The following is a 20,679-nucleotide window of genomic DNA, read 5'->3' as shown; positions in this document are numbered from 1 at the left end:
ATCTTTCATTTTCATTTCAATGTTCACCCTAGACCTGACCTTGACTTTACTCCACACTGACCTCTCCACATTCCTTCTGTCCAATCAAGGTATGGCTTACTGACCCATGTGTATCCCCTCTTGACCAATCAAAAGTGCTTGTGAGCAGCCAGCAGGAAGTTGTCAGCATTCCTCTCCTCTCCTGGCAGGAAGGCAGTCTCCTTAAAGGCCTGCTGGGAAACGTTTTCCTTCTTCCTTTCTTTTCCCTTTTCCCTCCCCTGACAAACAGTGATAAACTGGTTATTAATATGGCTGCCATTCTGCCAAACAGACCCTTCTTTGTCAACTCTGAGTCCCATGTGAGCGAGAGATCTTCCAGGGCATGTCATTCTTCATGTCCCCTCTGTCTCCAGCTCCCCACCCTTGACCGCTCAGTGGCGCGACCCTGCACAGCAGGAGTATGTCAGCCATATGTCTCAGTCTTTGCTTTCTCTCATTTTTCTCCTGGCTGTCTGCTGTTCCCTCTGAGCTCCTGAGATAATCAGGATTAAACTGGCTGTGTTAAAATCATCTATGCTGCTGAAAAGAGATAACACTAGCATGTTTCCATGTAGCGTGGCGTATTATTCTGAAACATGAACCACAGAGTGGTCCCTTCACACTCCAGCTCAAAAATCTGTTCGTTCAATTTTCTTTTCTCCACTTAGTTGAAAAGTTCTGGTTTGGTTTGGGCTGGATAGCAGCTATCATTACATGGAATAGAAATAATATCAATGCCAGTAGATGGCATTGTATATGAATTGTGAGTACAAAGTTAATTAATTCAAATCATGAAGAGACAGTGCATCTTTCTAACTCTACCTTATTACAGTAAAGTTACAGTGTCACATCACTCAGCTTTATATAAACACTCAATAGTGCTGTGTCAAGCACGGTGCTTTATGAGGAGCAGCGGAGTTCTCCTAGTATTGCATCTGATGGTCAGCTATAAATGTAGAGAGGATGTGTGCAGCCTAGGGTGGTGGGTTTGTGTGTATGCGCCAGTGTGTGTGTGTGTGTGTGTGAGAGAGTGCTTAGCGGGCAGTAGAGGGGCTTGGGGCAGTGCCATGCCCCCTACAGTAGTTTATCTTGGGCTTGTACATGCCCCCCCTTGGCGGGGTCGATCCTCGGGGCGCCCTGCCCCAGTACAGCTCCATTAGCGGGTGTGCTAACCTTGCAACAATGCTGTGACACCCTCGTTTTTCATCAGGCCCTGCCTTCAGCCTTCTTTCTTCCCTCAGCCCAACCCCAGGGCTTTCCAGATGAGACAGAGGTGAGAGGTGCTCTGAGGTCCAGCTGTAGAGACAGCCCTCTGCCATGCCACTCAAAAGAAAAATACACTGAACGTATTTATTATAGAGCCTTTATTCTCAGAGCTTTCACTTTTAACATGTCACTATGTTGGCCTTGGGTTGCAAGTCATAGACTCGAGCAAAACAGACCGCAATAGGTGTTTGATTTGCATGTCTCTTATCTATATTCATGAGCTATGAGTGTTATTGAATCAGGATGAAAGAGCAGTTCAACCTTTCTGTGTATACTGGAAAAACTGACTGCTATCTGTGTCTTCATCGTCTCATAAAAGAAACATAAAAGAAGCTGCACTTCGCTTCATCGAAAGTGTCTTTTCAAGTGTTACAAAATGCTCCCTGCTTGCTCCTCTTCCTGTTGGCCTTGTTTCTCTCTTTCAGCTGTCTCTCCCTTTTCATTTTGTCAAGCCCGAGTCCTTCAAAATCTTAACTTCAGGCAGGGAGCAGTTAGGAGGGAAATTAGACTGTTGGGCCAAGACGCATTCTGCGGTGTTAAAGACTTGACATGTGGTGCAGCACACTTTGAGTTAAGGACAGGAGACATGTTTACATTTTAGTACTGAGAGCAGCTCGCTGTTCTGCAAATGAAATGCAGATGACGCGTCCTGTAAAATCGATTTAAGACAAGATCTCTAATCACCATCAATCACTTCATCACTGCTGAGACGCGTCTGGCACCGCTGTCTCACGGCTCTTTTCTTCTTTTTTTTTCCGATTCATGCAGAACACACTTCATGAATACATTTATCCTGGTTGACCTTAATGGCCCAGTTTCATGTGGGTGTAAAAGGCTGCAAGTATTTCAACTGAGAGGTTAAATGAGGCCTAGGGCATCAAGATAAATACGTGAGAGGGGAAGATGATGAGATTTTAAATCCAGTGAACACCTTATCAGTTTTCCGTGTTTTTGTATGTCTTCTTAATGACTTGCTTCCTTTTACAGGATAGTAATGTAGTATCCTCCGACTCACGGCTGTAAAAACTCTGATAACCTCAAATCACCTCTGAACTTTCACATCCCATGTCTTTTTAAAGGACTTGGAAACTGTCCTTCAAAAAGGACAGCGTCCAGGTTTCTGCTCAACACTCCACAAGTGGCGTGCGAGGACGAGAACCGTTTTGGTCTCGGGAGTGCTCGATTTTGGTGCGGCTGCGCCCTGCACACTCACTGATATTTATCTGGGTAGCTACGCAGTCATCCATTCTTTCCGTTCTCACTGTCTTCTTCCGTTCATTTTGTGCGTCAGTGAAAAAGCCTCCTCTTCTTGGCAGGTGTTTTGCGGCTATGCTTCGCGGTTCTCCGTACATAATCAATCTACGCAGAGCTTTTGAAGGCGGCGGGGACTAGAAGAAGCGAGGCCCGTCTGCCTTCCTAACACGCGCGGATGATTAAATGGATGTAATGTATATTCCTGCCCGTTTTGGCCTCAATGTATTTTGTGTTGCATGTCTATTCATCCCAGACACCACTGTGATCCATCACATGCGCTGCTGATGGATATCTATGCCCTTCCTAAGCTGCCCTGGACACATACTTATTGTATCCTTTTACTCAGGTGGAGTGATGAACTCATGTGGCCCTGGTACTACTGTGGCAGATACTCAATAGGTGAATGAGCGAGGGGGGTTATAAAAAGCTGAATTACTGCACACGATACCCACCACACTGTAAAGCCGAGTGCAGGAAGAAAGAAGGATGAAAAGACATGAATAACATGACAAATCAAAGTGCTCTGAAATGGCAAAATCTCAGAGGAATTACATGGTTGTTACAGTTCTTTACTTGAGCAGGATGAATGAATTAGTTTCTTTTTTCCGCCACTCAGGATTGTCTGCGATAAAACATTCAATCAGAAGTAGCCCTGGGTGATACTATTTTAGTGCTGGGTGCAGTGTCCTCCTGCATTCTTCTTTCTAGGGAATTTAGTCTGATTTATGGTGAAGCCTGCGCTACATAGATGAGGGTTTTTCCTGCTGGTGTGTTATGTCCATGTATGGCTATAATGAAACTCTCCGGCACACAATTCAAAATTTGTCATTGAAATGATAAAAGAACTAATTAGAGCCAGACACATGTGGAGTTTTGTGATTTGAAAAAATGTACCTCCATCCATTAATCTCTATCACTCTTTAATACATTAGGCATCTAAAGGGGGAAAACAGGAGAACGTTTTAGTTGCTGCTGTGGATAAATTAAAAGCTTAAAATAAATAAGACCTGTGATGAGAGGAAGGATTTGTACCAGTGAAATGAATACGGGCTAAGCCTTTTATCTGAGGACCTGCCACCCGCAAGCTGTTATCGATAAAATAATCAGATCGAGATAAAACACTCAGATCTATGTGAATTTCACACAAAACCCCCCTTCAATCCCTTAGGCGTTGGATTTTCCACATATATCTGACTGTGCCATCCACAACTGTCACAAATAGTTGAGACCAAATCTAATATCAGAGCGCTGCCTCCATCTGGTATGCACTGTTTAAATTTGAGAGAGGAGAAGCTCCCTCATCTGCTGCAAATGTAGATGTAAGCCCCCTAATAAGGAGGCTTAGGGACCGATAAGAGAGGGCCACACAATGAATTAGCTCCTGATTATTTGCTATCATCGCAGCATAATCTTTTATAAGCCGCCTTTTTCCCCTAACCCTGTGCCGAACCTTGCTTTCACCCATGCTGATGGGATGACCTGACTCACTGCTCTCCTGCCTGAGGGCATTAAACGAACCGATAAGGAGAATGGCATGAAAAGAATGGCAAATACAACTGCTGCATATGAAGAGGAATTAGAAAGAGTCAAGAATCATTCTCTGGTCAAACCGACTTTGTGTGTTGAATGTTTTTTTTTTTTTTTTTTTATTTACACTGAATGTCTTGAAATGAAACCTTTAAACGTGCGTCCTGTGTTTTGCTCCATCTGGGGGCGGGGTTTCCACAAGGGTATACACGAGGGTTGAGGAGAAGGACAGGTGTGGCTGGCACATTACCCATGTGACCTCGGCGTGCCCTGGAGAGTGTGACGCCCGTGTGGACACAGGTGTGGTTGGCACCGAGCTGCTGCGTAACAGCGCACAGCGGGTCCCATACAGTCTCACCAGCCGGCGTGCCCTGGCAAGGAGCCGTGTCCTTCCCCTCTTCTGCCTTCTCGGCCACAGATGTATAGAGTGTGACGACTTAATTCGCTCAAGCTGTGTGTAATTAAATGTTCTAGCCAGTACTGAATGGTGTGTAAGTGTTATAGCCGTTTTACTTTTGTTATATTATGCTATAGGCAGGTCGCATAACGTAAGCAGCATCTTGGTAGCAGAGCAGCTGCCGTAGCTCCGTCTCTCAGTGTGTCTTTGCAGGAGAAACTCAAGCACAGTATTGAGTTGGATGTCACCTGTGTTAAAGACGCTTGCAGAGCCCAAGACACAATACATGTCTCAGTAAAAGACTATGAGTAGATTCAATTAAAAAGCTATTTGTAGACAACCTATTTTTTTTTTTTTACTAGAATAAGAAGTATTTCTATATAACTTAACCAAGAAGGACAAATAGATGATATCCCTGAGGGGAAATTAAGGTGTTGCAGAGGCAGGGAACAACAGTGCAAAATACAAGAAATAGAATAAGGTAAGACGAGACTATAAAAACTACATAAAAGTAAATATGTTAAGGCACAACAAATATTTACATATTGTATCAGGTTAAAATAGTTAACCAGAAAGTTAATTGAGGGTTGAAATGGTAAGGAGGCTGAACATACGTAATGCACAGTCATGAATATGAATATCATGTTCCCATACAGAAAGATAGAGACAGCTGTGGGTTCATAATGATTAGAAGATTTGAAAATTAAAAGTTTTTGTGGACTGAAACAAAAGTTAAAGAGACAAAATAAATACACACCAAATGTAAGTCAACATCAGGTGGCAAAATGATCACTGCTAAAAACACATTGTACGCTACATTTCCAGCATCAAATTAGGAATCACAGTGGAGATCACAAACGGAGCTTAAAGATATTTAAAAGTTACTTTTACCAAGTGGTCAGAAACTCAGCTTTTTGTCTTCGATCAAAGTTCACGTTGCTCTGTGGGGCATATAAATGAGCAAAGTTTTACGCGAAAGATGATGCCACATATATAACTTGTTTGCTCTGTCCTTTAAAGAACAAGATAATGTATAGGGCTGAACAAGAAGGTGTACAGTTTACACTTTTCTTTTCCCTCTCACAGTCACTGCTCTTTCATCGACATTGCCGTGACATTTCGCTACGATAGTGCCCAGAGTCCAGCTAAACATTTCTAAATCCATTTTTTGCCCTGCAGTGCGGGGTTCAAGCAGTCCTGCAGTGGTTAACTTTTATGAGACGCGGGGTTAACATTAATTGTGGCACTACATATTAACGACTTTTACGTAGACGTTTGTTCTGTGCTTGTGTGTGTGTTTTTTTTTTTCTTTGAGAAAGACAGTATCAAAGTGGGACAGTCATTATACAATAGCAGTCCAAGTGTTGTACATCAGAGATTTAAAATGTCCACAGGGGATTGCCTCTTTGCTAAAGACACTCTTCACATCTGAAACTTCAAGGGCACCCTTTTCATTTAAAGATCTGCTATAAATGATTAATATTAATGAATATTTAACATTTCTTAATAAATTATTATGTATGCTATTAAGCTCTACATGTATCTGCATAAGAAGGACCGTGAGCTCCTTGGATGGCTGGCTCTTCTGAGCTTGTGTATCTGCCGTTTGTGTACAGTCGGTGTGTGCGCCGTTGTTGCGGGTGCGTGCGTGTCCATGTGTGCGCCGCGGGAATTGTCTTGCTCCGGTTGTATTTTGACATTTGATTTATGTTAGTGTGAAACCATTTTCATGCAGGCCATTATGCAATCTATAAAAGCGAACGTGTGGTTTTCACCGAGCACGGGGACCTGCTGCCGCATCACTGGCATACCAAGTGGCTCTTCTTCGTAAATTTCATTACACTATAGACACTGCTGCAGTTCTGACCATAAGCTAAAGGTGCCATTGGCTAATGAAGGAGGAGGCTGCGGTTAAGTGTAGATGGATGCTGGCAGCGCTCTTTGGGAGGCGGGGCGGGTGTTGTAAATATGTGTGCATGTTTCTGAGAAATATGGGAGTAGACTGACAGTGTTGCTTTGTCCAAGATGTGACTGCACTTGACTGACTTGTAAATAAAATAATATCCCTTAGCATAAATAAAAGGCCCTGGGAAGGAAAGAAGGAATAATTGTAGAGATGGGGTGTCTAGCAGACAACAACAACACATTATAGTTCAAGTTAAATTGCCGTGATATATTTAATTAATCTAAACGTCCATCTTTGCATATTTAACACAGGAGGATGATTAATACATGCAAGTACCATGCTGAATAAAATGTAACTTCACAAAAAGAGAGTGGCCAGTCGCTTGTGTTTAGACGTAGCAGAGTCTCAGCTGTAGGATGACCCAAGGATAGGTAGGAGGAACGGCGACATCTTTCTCCAAATGACCTTGAATCATCATCTGAATTCAGACGCACGCTCTCTTTGTCTCTCACCTTCTCTGTCTTTCTCCCTTTGTCTTTTCTTTTTCTTTCCGCATTTTGCTTCATCACGTGTTGTTTCTAATGTGAATGAGCGCCGCCTTGCCAAAACTGGGATAGCTTTCTTTAATTTTTCACATTTCCCTAATAGGTTCTTCCTTTCCAATCAGACCTCTTGTACTTTTTAAGCATATTCCCGTGTCATTGTGTTAGTGTGTATAAAGATGCCGCTGAATTGAGATTAGACTGAGACGTTGGGCTTTGATTACTCTGGTGCATCATTCCGACAGAGCTCCATTGTGAAGGCTGAATAACACCACTACTCCAAAGTGCATCTTAATACCATACTAGACTCCTTTAAATCAGTTTAAAGTCGCCTACAGCGGCCTCGGACCTATTCATCCACACTCCAATCCCTGCATGATACTGAAAAGAGATGCCTTTTACATTGGAAGGCAATACAATGACAATTACATTACGGCGGCTGCACTTTGGTCATCCATGCGGCTGCTCTGACCCCAATGATTGGTTAAGCTCCGGCTGCGTGGCTCAGCTGGGAGACAGAGGTGGTGCTCGTGGCAGCTCCATTGTTCAGAGGAGAACTTCTTTATGTGCAGCTGGTGTTGCCTCTGATGTGATTTGGCCTTTCCCTCGTCCTCACTTTGGATGATAAAAAGCTTTCCTTTAGGGGTTGACTGGAGTGCGATTTGAAGGCTTCAAGGGACGGTTGCCCACTGATGCTTTTTGTGAAGTCTGACTTCACTTGCAGGTGGAGTTAAAATCATTGTTTTGAGCAGGGTTGAGAATCCATCTATGAGATTGTGAGTGAATAACGTGTTGATTTCTTCGAAAAAAAGAAAAAAAGAAATAAAAGCTTTTAAATTTTTACACTCTTTCATATATCATGATGAAAAGAGTTGAAGAGTTGACTGACCGGGCTGATTCTTAAGTAAAGCTTTTCTCTTACATGGAGTGGCTCTGCCCTGATCTGCAGTTGTCCATGTCACTGCGTCTCTAGCAGGTATACCCAATGAGGTGAAATAAGGCCTCCTCTCTGATGCTCTACTTTTACATAGTGCTTTCATACACAAACCTCCACTCCAGCAATACCGCAAGATTAAGATAAGAGCGCGCTCTTTTAACCACCCCATTCGGTTAGGTCACCATTTCCCCGTTACTTACTCAGTATCGTATCACTGTGGTTGGGAAACAGAAAAAGCACCGTAAACACTCTCAAATAAACCACATATAACTGACTGTCCCTCTTCAGCTGGAGAATATTGTTTCTTACTCAACCCATGAGGCTTTCTTAGATTGGCTAAGCATCCGCCTGTGGTGCTATTTTGTATCTGGTGCAGGCTGTTCTTCCTTTCCTGTCAGACATACAGCAGAACACATAGGCCTGCTGTCAGAGAGTATTTTCCAGCAGCCAAAAGGTTTTAAGAAGGAGAGACAGAAGCCTCCCAGCATTCAGCCTGTTTGCTCCACACCTCTCAGAGCTCCGTGGTACGTGGGAGAGAAGCTGTCTGACAAGACCACCTCTCTTGCCAGACTCAGAGAGAAGGTGGGGGAAGATGAAAGGAGAGGAGGGGAGAAAGAGAGAGAGAGAGAGAGAGGGGGAGACCAAGAGAGTGAGAGAGGAGCCTAGAGACTCTTTCCCTAATCTTTATGTATTAACAAAAACAACATATTCACTCAAGCTTGCCAAAGCTTTCACAATCTCCTGAAGGAGGAGAGTCTTGGACAGGATTTGTTTATCTATCCGATAGAGATGGTGTGTGTGTGTGTGGGTGTGTGTGTGTGTGTGTGTGCAAGAGAAACCAAGTGTAGCATGACTTTTTATTGGTTTGAGTGTGTCTAAGTTTACAGCTATCAAAATGCGTGTGTTGTGTCCAGACAGTTGAGTTTTAGACTGTAATTGGTTCATGTTTTTGAACTGTGTGCTCTCTGAATGGCGTCTAGGTAACAACTGTGTATGAATTTTTCATCGCGTGAAGCAGCTCCGCGCTCTTCTCTGGGCAGATCTGCGTTTGTCTAAACTAAACTTAGGGTGACATGGCATCTGCGTCTGGGTGTCAACAGGAGTGGGAGAATTCATTAGCACTCCCGATCCCTCAGCCTCGGTGTGTCAGCCCGGGATACTTGATGCACCTCATCTTTGTATGTGCAGTAGCTACCACACTGTATTGCCACTCCAAATCATTCTTTTCCTAATTGGCAAGATATTTTCTGCGGGCCACTGCACTGTGGTCTGTTCACAAAGGAATGGCATGAAGAAATTCTTTTTTTGATCTCAAGTGGACGTATTTGATTTTTTAGTATCCTTCCTCCACATTTCCAGATTTTATCTACCTCCCTCTTCGCCTGATTGCATTTTCCCCTCTCTCTAACCTTTTCATTGTCTATCTCTCTCTGGCTGTAGTGATTCTCTGGGGCTCCTCATGTTATCCAGTCAGTTGATAGTGTATGCCTCCATGCATCACAGCCCCTAAGCTGTGATTGAAACATCAGACAAGGAGGACGGGGCCCTAGAGATTCTCCCGGTCTGACACTGCCTCTCAGCGCCAAGTTTTATCATACCCTGTGCCTGGCTCCCACACACATCGGGTATGCTCCACGGCACCAATGTATATTAATCAATGACAATATGATTACCTCTGAATGGGCCGTATACATTATTTAAAGCAGTGTCCCCTGGCTTACAGTGCGTCTGCCTTTCAAATTAAACTCAGAGTCAATAATTAATGTTGAGATTAACTGAGAGCACATTCAGAGGGCAGGTGTTGAGAGCACATGGACAGAGAGAGAAATGTGTGTGTGTATGTGTGTGTGTGTATGTACTATTGACATGGACCCAGTCATGTGGAGGAGTGATCATGATCTTGGCCCCATTCCCTGAGGGATCATCTCTAACAGCTCCGGACAGAGACTGTAAACTTCCCCGCTTCTGTTTTGGAGAGACAATCTTTCCTCCCTCTTGCAGGCATGTGGATGACACGAAAACAGGAGCAGAGGAGATGGTGGGGGGGACTTTTTGTTTTTATCACTGTGACGTGGGCCGAAGAGTTATCTCCATCTCTGAGAGGCGGGGGATCGTATTGTCTGCGCGAGAGCCTGGTCTTTCTCACACGTGGATGGACTCTCCGCACGGTTCAAGGCCCCTGAAATCTGTCTGGGTGATAAGCTGCCAGCGCAGAGGGGAACAACAGCAGATAGGTCTTTTAAAGCGGTTCAGCTCAACCGGAGGGCTTCTGTCTGCCTGCCAACAGTCTGATTACTCAATCCAGCTTTTCTGTTGCTCACAATCTGCCCGAAGAGCTCTCGGGGCTGGGCCTCACAGCTACCTGTCAATACCTGATACTGGCATAAATACTGCTGCTCCACAAAGACAGTACACAGAGGGTTACAGGAAGTGTAATCTCGTGTAGCAGCACCTTCGGCTCTAAACAACCTCAAACCCAGCAGCGGAATAGAAAAGGATGCAAGGTCGGCTGCTGTCTTCAGTCAAACCAATAAACTTTCAGACACTCACGGCTGTTAGAATACAACAAGCAACAGTTAGTCGAGTAAAAATAAAAAGCCACATAGCAAATCTCCCTGGAAAAAAAAAAAAAAAAAGATCATGCCATAGATGCCAGTTCTGCCACTGTGGGTTTGAATCAAACCTATAAGCAAATTTCAGCGAAAGAAATCTCGTTCTGCTTCATGTTGTGATTGGAATTTCTTCAGACTTCTGCGGCTGTGAACAAAGGCGTCGCTTCAGTGATTACACTAGATGCAACCTCAAACTCCTGTCAGCTGCACAGAGATGTGTGCCAAATAATAGCACATAAAGCCCCTGTACGAAATAGAGAAACTGAAACATTACCAACGTTTCCTTTCCGCACTACTGAGTTAATTGTATGGAAGTTGATAAAAAAATGTTTTCAATTCTGTTTTTTTCTTTCTCAATATTTTTACCATCCTAAAGTTTTTTAAATGGAATTCAATAAACTGAGCAAGCTTTGATAAAGCAGAATACCCCTCAGCACTGAAATCTGAAATTAAGACATAATTAAGATGCAAGAAAACTGTAGGAACAGGATTTCATTATTTAACAAAGCTGATTTTAATAATACCACGCAACTGAATTACAGTACCAGACAGAACATGTCAAGACAGAACCAGTCAAACAAGAAACACATAAATCTTTTGTGATTCACACTTGTTTCATTACCTGAAAAATATAGTACTCGTTGCAACAATTCGATTTTGGCCCTTGGAAATATAGACACGACTTAGGAAACAAATGCTTTCCACAAGTAAATTACTTAATTTTCCACTGATCTAAGTCCTGGTTTTAGGATTTGGGGATTTTGTGGTTTCGAAATTATTGGCGCATCCACGTCTTCGGAAAGTGGAAAGTGGAATACCTTCACATACACCCCTTCCTAAAACCCACAACTTCACACGCACAAATCCCACACACATACAAAACCACACACACACACACGATCATCTCTCTGATGACCTCTGCTTTCAGTATATGATGGATCATCCGGTGTTCCAGGGCATTTATTTTCCTGCCGAAGAAAAGACACCAACTTTGCGCTAGGACAGTTAGGACCAAATGTAGGACTTTGGTAGGACTACTGTAGGACTTAGATGACCAATAAGTTGTGTTTGTGTATAAATAAATGTAGTTCATGCCTCTGGCAAAAATACAGAGAATAAAAAAGAGGGTAGTGGAAACAATTTAGGATTAGATGTACACAAAAACTTCTCTGTATTTGACGAGGTTATATTAAGACCTGTTACATGAAAGGTTGAAGATTTCACTTTTTAAAATGTCAAAACACTCATTATGCACTCATTATGGATCATTACATACTGAACATAATGAGTCATAGTGAAAGTGATCTTTGTATTTCCATGCGTTATTTGTATGTTTCATTCTATAATAGACTGTCTTAAATTTCTAAACAGACATCTGAGAAGTAGGGCAGCCCACGCTACAATATGTAAAAACAACTCTTTTAATGTGGTCCCGTGGAGGGTGAAGTGTCAGGCAGCCCACGGTTCCAAAAATGTGGCGAGGGCAAAGCGATAACGTGCACATTAGAATGAGAACAAAGGTAACGTCTTCCTCCCATTAAGAACTCTTGAAAACAGAAATAAAGATGAATAATTACTGTACCACTGCATCACTGCTCACGTACTACTGTATCCCACACATGACCAACTTCAAAGTCTGCATGCATGTGATTTGTAATGTGAGTCAAAAGTCGTGTTGTTTTTGACAGTTTCTGAAAAAACCCATGTGCAAGACTGGGGTATTTGTGAATTTTAAAGGGGCTGTTAAAGCTTAAAAAAGAAGCATGTTTTCTTATAAGTTCTATAAATGCTTAAAATATGAAAAAACAAACAAACTCAAAAGTCATTTAAAAATGACTCGTTCGTTGTTTACAGCCCGTTTCAGCACAGCACTGTGTGACCTCTATAATCAATCAGTGGAAATAGGTCCTCTGAGTGTTTTCTTTGCAGAGAGCGTCGCGGCCGAGCGGAAGTCTGTAGTGGTTTACAGCGATGTATACAGCCACTATACACACCGTGCACAATTTTCCAGGTTTCTTCCCCGCCCTGCTAACCTATTTTTTCAATCGCAAAGGTTTGCTTGTGGCAGCACAACAGACGAACGGCGCATCTATTTTTGACTAATAGGACAACAATTGTCCCATTTATTTGTTGTAGCAGAATTTTCTGTGAAGGCTAGCATTTCTCAGCTAGATGACATGAGGCCCTTTTAAGTGCACAACACAGTGAGTGCAGCTAAGTGATGCCACTTTCTCCTTTTTTTTTTATCTTTAATCTTTATCCTTTTTTATCTCTGTTATCTCATTTGTCTTCAATAGGCCAGACATGAAAACTGTAAAATGAAGAGGTTTTATATTTTTTTACATGATTCACCTTCTAAGATACCAACCTTAAGGCCCAGTTATGAAGTCACTTCCTCGCCACAGAGAGCATGTGCTGTTATTTTATTGCTGTGTATCAACATTGGGACTGAGCTGATCCCTGAGCACTTCAGACCCCTTCCCTGTAATTACCTGCCTCTCACATTGTTCTGGAAGAGTTGAGGTGAGCTTCCTCCTGCTCCTCCTGCACACTTTGGGGCATTATCATAAATACGGCACATTAACACTTGTTCCCGGCTTGTCAGGATATAAATTAAGTCTGCAGGTGTCCCACCGAGGTTTACCCCTGATACTAATTAAAGCATGATAATTAGGTTTGTTAAATTCGGTCCTTTCAGCCCTGATACCCCCCTTGGAATACAACAATCGCAGATTGCAGACAAGAGAAGGGCTTAGAGGATCCTCCCCTAGCTAGCACACAAGAAACAGACCAATGGGTGCCTGATAAAGTCATTCCCCAGTGCTGGAGGGAATATGAGGGCTTGTAATTATGATTTTGCGCGTGACAATTCTCATTCATCTGACTTGAATGTGGTCTCGTTTTGTGAAGGGAAGAGACAACATTTTGATGAGGTTCTTCCTCTTCATCTAGAGAGAGATAGAACTATTCATTTACACCAGAGAAATACCCCCCAGCCCCCCTTCTTCTTCTTCTCTCTCCTGGCTCCATGACCTTGGCGGCTGGCATGCCTTATCAAGCAAGAGACAAGAACAAAGAACCAGAAGAATAACAGAAGGTTATGGCAGCTCTTTAAAGCATTATGGAGGCTTAAGCATAAGTTCTGTCTCTTATAAGAGTGAAAACAAAGTCAGTGCAGGCAGCGATGCTCAGCTCATTAGGTGAAGCCAAGATGTAGCCAGAGGACTGTGGACCTTTACAAAGAGGTCAATAAAGGACAAAGATCTGAATATCATTAATCACTACTTTACCTTCACAAAGAACTTCCTTCCATGCATTGATGCAGCTTTTTAGTGGAACGCTTTCCCTTTTTAATATGATATAAAGTAACTTCTACTTGTCTCTATTGTATTAAGTACCAAATAATACAAATGTATTACTCTGTCAAGGGTAATTTTCCTTCATGAAATTAACACACCATGGCACCCCATATTGATTAATAACCTGAAAGTTGTTGTGATGTGTCACCGTTCATGGCTCTCCTCTGAGGCCGTACGTGTAGAGTCCCTCTGCGCCCCCCCTCTCAGTATCCCTGCCAGGCTGGAATGAAGGAGAGGTGATCTGCAGAGATGCGACGCAAGGAAATGAAAGGGAGAACGTGAGGAAAAGGAGAAGATGAAGAGAACGAGGGGACAGCTCTGCTGCTAAAGAGTCAGCTGGCTCAGTTGTAGAGCTGTTCATCATCCTTTCCCTGGTGACTGCGACCTGTGGACCCTTCCGTGGGAGGAGAGAGAAAAGAGGAGAGAGAGGAGGGGGGTTACAAACAGAGACAAAGATGGATAGAGTGAGATAGAAAGAGAGACAGTAAGATAGAAAATATCTGAGAATGGGAAGGGTACCTCCCTCCTGTGTAGTCCAGATGTCAGACTGTGTGCAGGCCTCCCAGTACAGGCCTTTGGGACGGGCCCCAGCCTGGTGAAGCCCACTGACAGCACAGGCAGAACAGCTGTGCACAGGTCCTCGGCTCTGCGGCTCGCAGCTCAGATGTGGGACAAACAGCTACCGCTCTTTGTTTACACTTGGTCGTTGTGAATGTATTGTGCGTGTTTACTTGCTTTTTTTGTGGACGTGTTGTTTTTTGATGGTCTCCTGTGACAGACATTGTTCTGCATGGTCATCGTTTTCAGGTTTTAATGTCTGGCATATGATGGTCCTCCAGGGGTGTACGCCACAATGAACAGACAGTTACATTTTAGGCCTCTTATGGAGCAAGACTGCACCTGATGTCTGGACCTGGAATTCCTCTACCTGACGTCTACTTTCATTGTCTCTAATTCACTCTGTATTCCCTTTTGTATTCTATTTTAGATGCATCAATACATTACAACCATACACGGTGAGAATAGTCACTTGGCTTCTATAGTCTTAGTTTGTGCTTGTGTGATCGCTTCTTTTTTAACTTCACCTGTCCTCATTACGAACACAACAACAAGTGGATTTTCTGTCTGTAAGTGACTACTGCTGTCTCTGAGATCCATAGCTGGATTTTCAGTCACTGATAGACTCTTGGTGACAGCAACCCAAAGAGCTATCCATTATGAATGAAGCAGCGAGGAAAAAAGGACCGAACAGAGTGAAACTGAAGAAGGCCAGGCAGAGTGACTCACATCACTGAACACTTGACTGAGTCCAGAGACAGGATTGCTTTAGTAATGTCGTACAAAGAACAATGAACGTCTACACTTTCCCCTTATGTAGTGGATAACAAAGGGGGCAGACGGTAGCTGGTTCCTGTTGCAGCTCTGCCTCCAGGGATTTTTTTTTCTTTTTGTGTGTATGTGTGTATTTAAATGATAATAACATTAAAGAAGCATTTATAATGCTGTTTAGGTTGCTCTTTTTTTAAAGGATAGTTTACAAAGGGAAATAATTGGAGGGAAGAAAGGAGGAACGAGTGTAAGATAGCAATTTAAAAGGATGTCTCAGTTTTACAGTTTTGCAATGCATCAAAAGAGAATGTGACAGAGTGAGAAAAGGATAGGACTTACATTTTAATTTAATAGTTTTTGCATTAATATTTCTTTAAGTCGATACATTTTTGATGTTTTTCATCCCTAAATTAAGTTTCTGTGCATACGTATTGTTTTAGATTACACTATTAATTCACAGCTCTGCGTTGTTATGCGCATATTGTAGAGCGTTTTACATAGTGAACAAGTGCATACAGTACGTTGCCGCAGAATAAGTGACGGAAGGAGAGAACAGGACCATGGAGTGCATTGTTGCAGCTAAATATCCTCACTAACCATATTATCAGTATGTGTGCAGGACCTGAGCGGTTCCTGGCTTTCTCCTCTTCAAATGTGATAACCTGTCCCAACCCCCCTGTGATAACTCCAAGGTCTAGGGCTGCTCTGCCCGCACTGCATCCCTGTGAGAGGAGGGGGTGAGCTGGGCCACAGGCATCCTGAAGACCGTCTTTATGGAGGGGAAACACAAGCGAACAAACAAAGAGGTCTGCAGCCAGGAAGCCTTAATCACTGCCACTACCATTAGAGTAATGAGGCCTGATGGACGCACAGTCTAGTGAGAGACGAGGGAAGGCAGGGGGGGAGGTGGGGCTTTCCTCACAGATGAGGGCTGATAACCCCCCTCTCATTCTTCTGCGTCTGCCACCGTACTCTCAGGGGCATATTAATGAAACAACAGTGCCCCCCTCTCATTTCTTTCTTTCAAGGGTCTCTTTTTCTTCCTGAGATTAGCAAGGTATTGTTTGAAGGGGCGCTGTGTTGTTTAAAAGGAGACGCTGGTGAGACGTGTCACTGTGGAGTTTTCAAGGAAATCCGTCTGAACTTGAATCAGAAAATTCAGGAGCCGATAATCTTGTGTTAAAAGTCACTTTTAAAGACTCTCACGCTTGAAAACCTTTTAAAATGAGATCAAATATAATGCCGCCCCATAACTGTCAGAAGTGTACCAATATGTTAAAGATGCTATTGATTTTAACAGTAAGCTTCAGAAATTACGCCCGGCTCTGGTTATATGTGACCGTAGTGCTTTGTGAGCTGTGCTTGTGAGCATCGCTATCCACGGATTGCCTGTTGTGTACTCTCCTGTTTATGGATCTCATAGCTCTTTACAACACACTTCAAAAATTAATCACCCCAGAGTCCTATACAAGTCTCTAGCATGCATCTGCTGAACTGCTCTGGCCAAGCTCCCTCACGTAGCCACCAGTGAACCACTGCTGCATTACTGCGGCTGCATTTCATTAAATAACAAAAAAAAAAAATAACGTAGATATGGCGCTTGTTATGTGAAATAGATTGCAGTTAAATAACACTTGAGAAGAATTAATAACTCACTTGTGTCATGTCACAAAGCGGAGTTGACACTGATGGCTTGTCACGGTCCCGTTTGCTAACGCTACATGCTGCTGGTCCCCCTGTCTGCCTGCGCTGGCTAATATTTCCAGCAGGTTTCAGTTTTAAAGCTCTCCGGTGGGCCTTTAAACGGTTGCTCAGACAACAGCGAAGGCCTCCCTCCGATTTTCCATCTCTCTCTCCTCCTGTCCACTGTCCTTTTCAATGGCTGATTTATGGCCCACATAAGTGTGCAAGAGACGCTGAGATTTCAGAGGAAGTCATAAATAGAACAAAACCAAGGAAGAGAGGAGGAAAGAGGAAACAGACTGAAGAGGTGACAGAGACATGCAGAGTGAAAGCGAGAGCTTGAGAGAGACGGGGAGGCTATGGCTTATTATTTCAGTCAGTTTTACTGTAAAGAGAACGCTTTCTCTGCTCCTCTATCCACTGTACTTACTGTCTGTCTGCCTTATTTCTTTCCTTCCTGTCAGCTGACCTTTGAACTCCTGATGGTGGGTATGCCTCCCTGTGGTTTGTTCTCCTAATTGGAGTCAGGATGCAGATGCTCTGGCAGCTTGAGAGCAGCGTACATACACACACCTTCTTTCTGAGACTGAACCGACGCAGAGGAGGGAGGATGAACTAAAGGAAAGTCAGTGTTGGAGGAAGGGTAGGAGAAGATTTGAAGACTGAAGTTTTGGATGTGTTGGTTTGTATACATTAGGAGGGATTTCCTTTTAATACAATACAAGTAAATTCAACTTGTTGTCTATTTTTAATGCAACTGGCTTTCCAAGAAATTGTGCAAAGAATTATTGTATAAAGAACAATATAGCTTGTGGCCCAAAAAAACAAATCAGCATGTGAGTTCAAGTTTGTCATATGGCTTCAAGAGGAAGTCTGCTCACCTTGAACAGCCCTGTGAGAAGGCCTAAGCCTGGTAATGATCCCGTCTCTGGGCATACATCCTGTAGAGGAAGTTTGCTCCCTAACACCACATTGGAAAAATGGTCTCCCCATCAGATAACCTCTTTATCATAATGATGAGGAGGCTACTGCTCCTTGGTGTCCAATAAAGACATAACTATCCCACCTATCATCTGTCCCACTCAGGTCTTAATCCAGGGTGGTGTTAAAGAGAATAGCTGGTAATCACGTACATCCGCTCAAACACCCACTGTATTTGTCCCTGGAAGACTGCTCTGACTGTTGGTCTTAATGATTTATCTCTGACACATGCTTCCAGGTCTTTGATAAAACTATTAAAAATAACCTTACATAATTGACCATTATTGCTAATTTTACCATTTTGAATAGTTCTGAGACTTTGCTCTGAGTAGTGGTTTTGAACATGACACACCTGAACCTTAAACTATCCAAACTACCAGTCTGTTCTTCGCCGCTGTTTCACACTGATTAATTTTTTGCTTTGAAAGCAAACCCATCTTTGTCAATCGAGGGAGATATACTGCACCATCACCAACACCTTGCTTATGAAACTGACCTTTCGGCAACCTTTTTATAATAAACACCTTTACTCTACATGGGAGGAAGCTACGCATCCTTTTTTTCGTTGTGTTTCTTTGCAGATGTTGAGCCTGTAGTTTAATCTGGTGCAAAGATCCGCTCTTTCTTTACCCTGGTGTAGCGCTTCACATTTAAAACTGCCAGTCTTGTAATTTAAAGTGCATTATATGCAGAGTTCATGCCTTGTGTGTGTGTGTGTCGTGTGAACGTCTCCCTAGTGTCTTGTCTTGTTTTGTTTTTTTCGTTTTTTTTTTCTTTGTTTTTTGCTTTCCACCCCGAACGCCCTCATTTCATGCAGAGAACTGTTTAAAAGGAGAGATTGAAAACAATAATATTACAAGGATTATTGTAAGATTAAGCAAAATTCATAGCCAGTGCCAATTTGATATCCCTTGCAGTGTTAAATAGCGGGCGGTGTGCTTCATTTGTATTCTTAATTCTATTTTCTTTCTATATGTAGTTCTGTACGGCACTGTTTCATTGTTGTTTGTGTGTTACTCTTCTCTTCTGGTGTGTGTGTGCGTGTTTGTGGCGCACAGACGGCCCATACATCACATCCTCTTTACAGTGTTTCCCTGTGAGTCATTTGCATGTCATTACAGCTTTGTTTTATAAGTGAGTGGCTATTAAGGAAGCTGCTCCATAAAACGCCTGTTAAAATGGAGGAAGGCGGCAATACGGATCTTAAAAAGCCAAGAGCGTTCTCCATTTTCTCACCTTACATGGTTGACGAAAAGTGTGTGTGTGTGTGTGTGTGAGAGAGAGAGAGAGAGAGAGAGCGAGAGAGGGAGAGATAGGGAGAGAAGCCAGATGTCTTTCCTGTGGGACTCACACATCTGTTTTTTTTTTTTTTTAATGACAGCAAAATTCATGCAATCCCATTTCTCTTTCCACTTTCTCTACCCTCCCTCCCTGCTGCACTCCCTCTGTTCTCCCTCTTTTCACACATCTGGACTTTGCTGTATGAGCCCTGATGTGGTCCCCATCTGTGAAGGACGACACAACTGTTGGCACGATAGTTCCTGGTTGTACCCAGGATTGGACAGGGCGTCCAGGGAGTGTGTGCATTCAAAACCGTTCCTCCTTGACAATTTAGTTGCGTGTCTGCATTCATTTCATTGTCTGTCCTTCCTGCATTGAGTATTCCCATGGCTGGTTGCAACCCGAACACTAAAACTTTTCTTTTCGTTCGTGTTTGTTTTTTCAGACAACTTGTAGAGATTTTCAATAAATGTGCCTTTTTTAAGAATACACATTAAAGTATCACTTTACTGCAGTGATTCTTACACAGAGCAACTTCAGCACTGAAATAAATTGAAGACGGATTTGTACACTAAAACAACCCAACACAAGCGCAGAAGGACCACATATTGGCATGTTTGTTTTCTCATGAAAGGTGAAACCCTTTCGCTAATGAAACTAACTGGGGTGTGAGACCTGATTTCAGTTGTTAAGGGTTAGGTGATTTGGGGTGTAGTAGGCAAACCTCAGCTCTGGATTGGAAGCATGTGGCTCACATCTGGATCTGCTTACGGTGTCAAGGAGGGCGCTTTCGTGACAGCCCGGCACGTGGCAACAAAGTAAAACATTTGCGGGGAAAATGTCCCTGTAACTCACTCGTGAAAGAAATGTTAGTGTGGCAAGCAATTTTGACAAGCTTAGCATTGTATTTATAACAGACAGGGGAGGAGAGGTTGCGCAAAGTTTAACAACTTTTGGCATGAAGAGGGGAGCCTTCAGCTGAAAATGCAGAGACATGCAGTGTCGTTTTTGATTTCCATGACAGCCTGTTTAATTTATTTAAAATGGACTTATCCCACAACAATATACATTGTAAATCAGTGAATGATTATGTGCAGTTAGTACCGTGTTGACCAGTTTTTCAGTATGTGACTACTAATCATTTCAACTTGACATGATATTTTTCATGTTAACGTATACTTCAGATTTATGTCATTTCAGTGTTTTTGTCTTAATGGTCCATTAGAGTCTCTTCTTCTCTTTAATCCTTGTCTTGTCAAGCAGTTAGCTGGAGAGCTTTGGTCAGAACAACTGGTTCTCATTTGTAGCACAAAGGCAAGTCTGTTTGCAAGGGGTGTATCTGTGAGATTACATTCCTTTCCGTCGTTGCATGCATTTGGTGTATTAAAAGACGGGTTTTAAAGGGTTTGTGCCACCACACAGCTATTTCCTCCCTCATGTCTGATGTCCGTCTAGCTGGTCTGGTATGCTGCTGTGTCTACTATTCATATACGTCTAGTTTACACTTTGTCCTTTCATGACTGTTCTTCACTCACACTTTCTCTTTCTCCTTACTCTCCTTCTAACTCCTCTGTCCTTCTCGCAGTC

The sequence above is a fragment of the Chelon labrosus genome, assembly GCF_963514085.1.
Source record: "Chelon labrosus genome assembly, chromosome: 3".
Classification (NCBI taxonomy): Eukaryota; Metazoa; Chordata; class Actinopteri; order Mugiliformes; family Mugilidae; genus Chelon; species Chelon labrosus.
Note: the sequence above shows the minus strand (reverse complement) of the source record.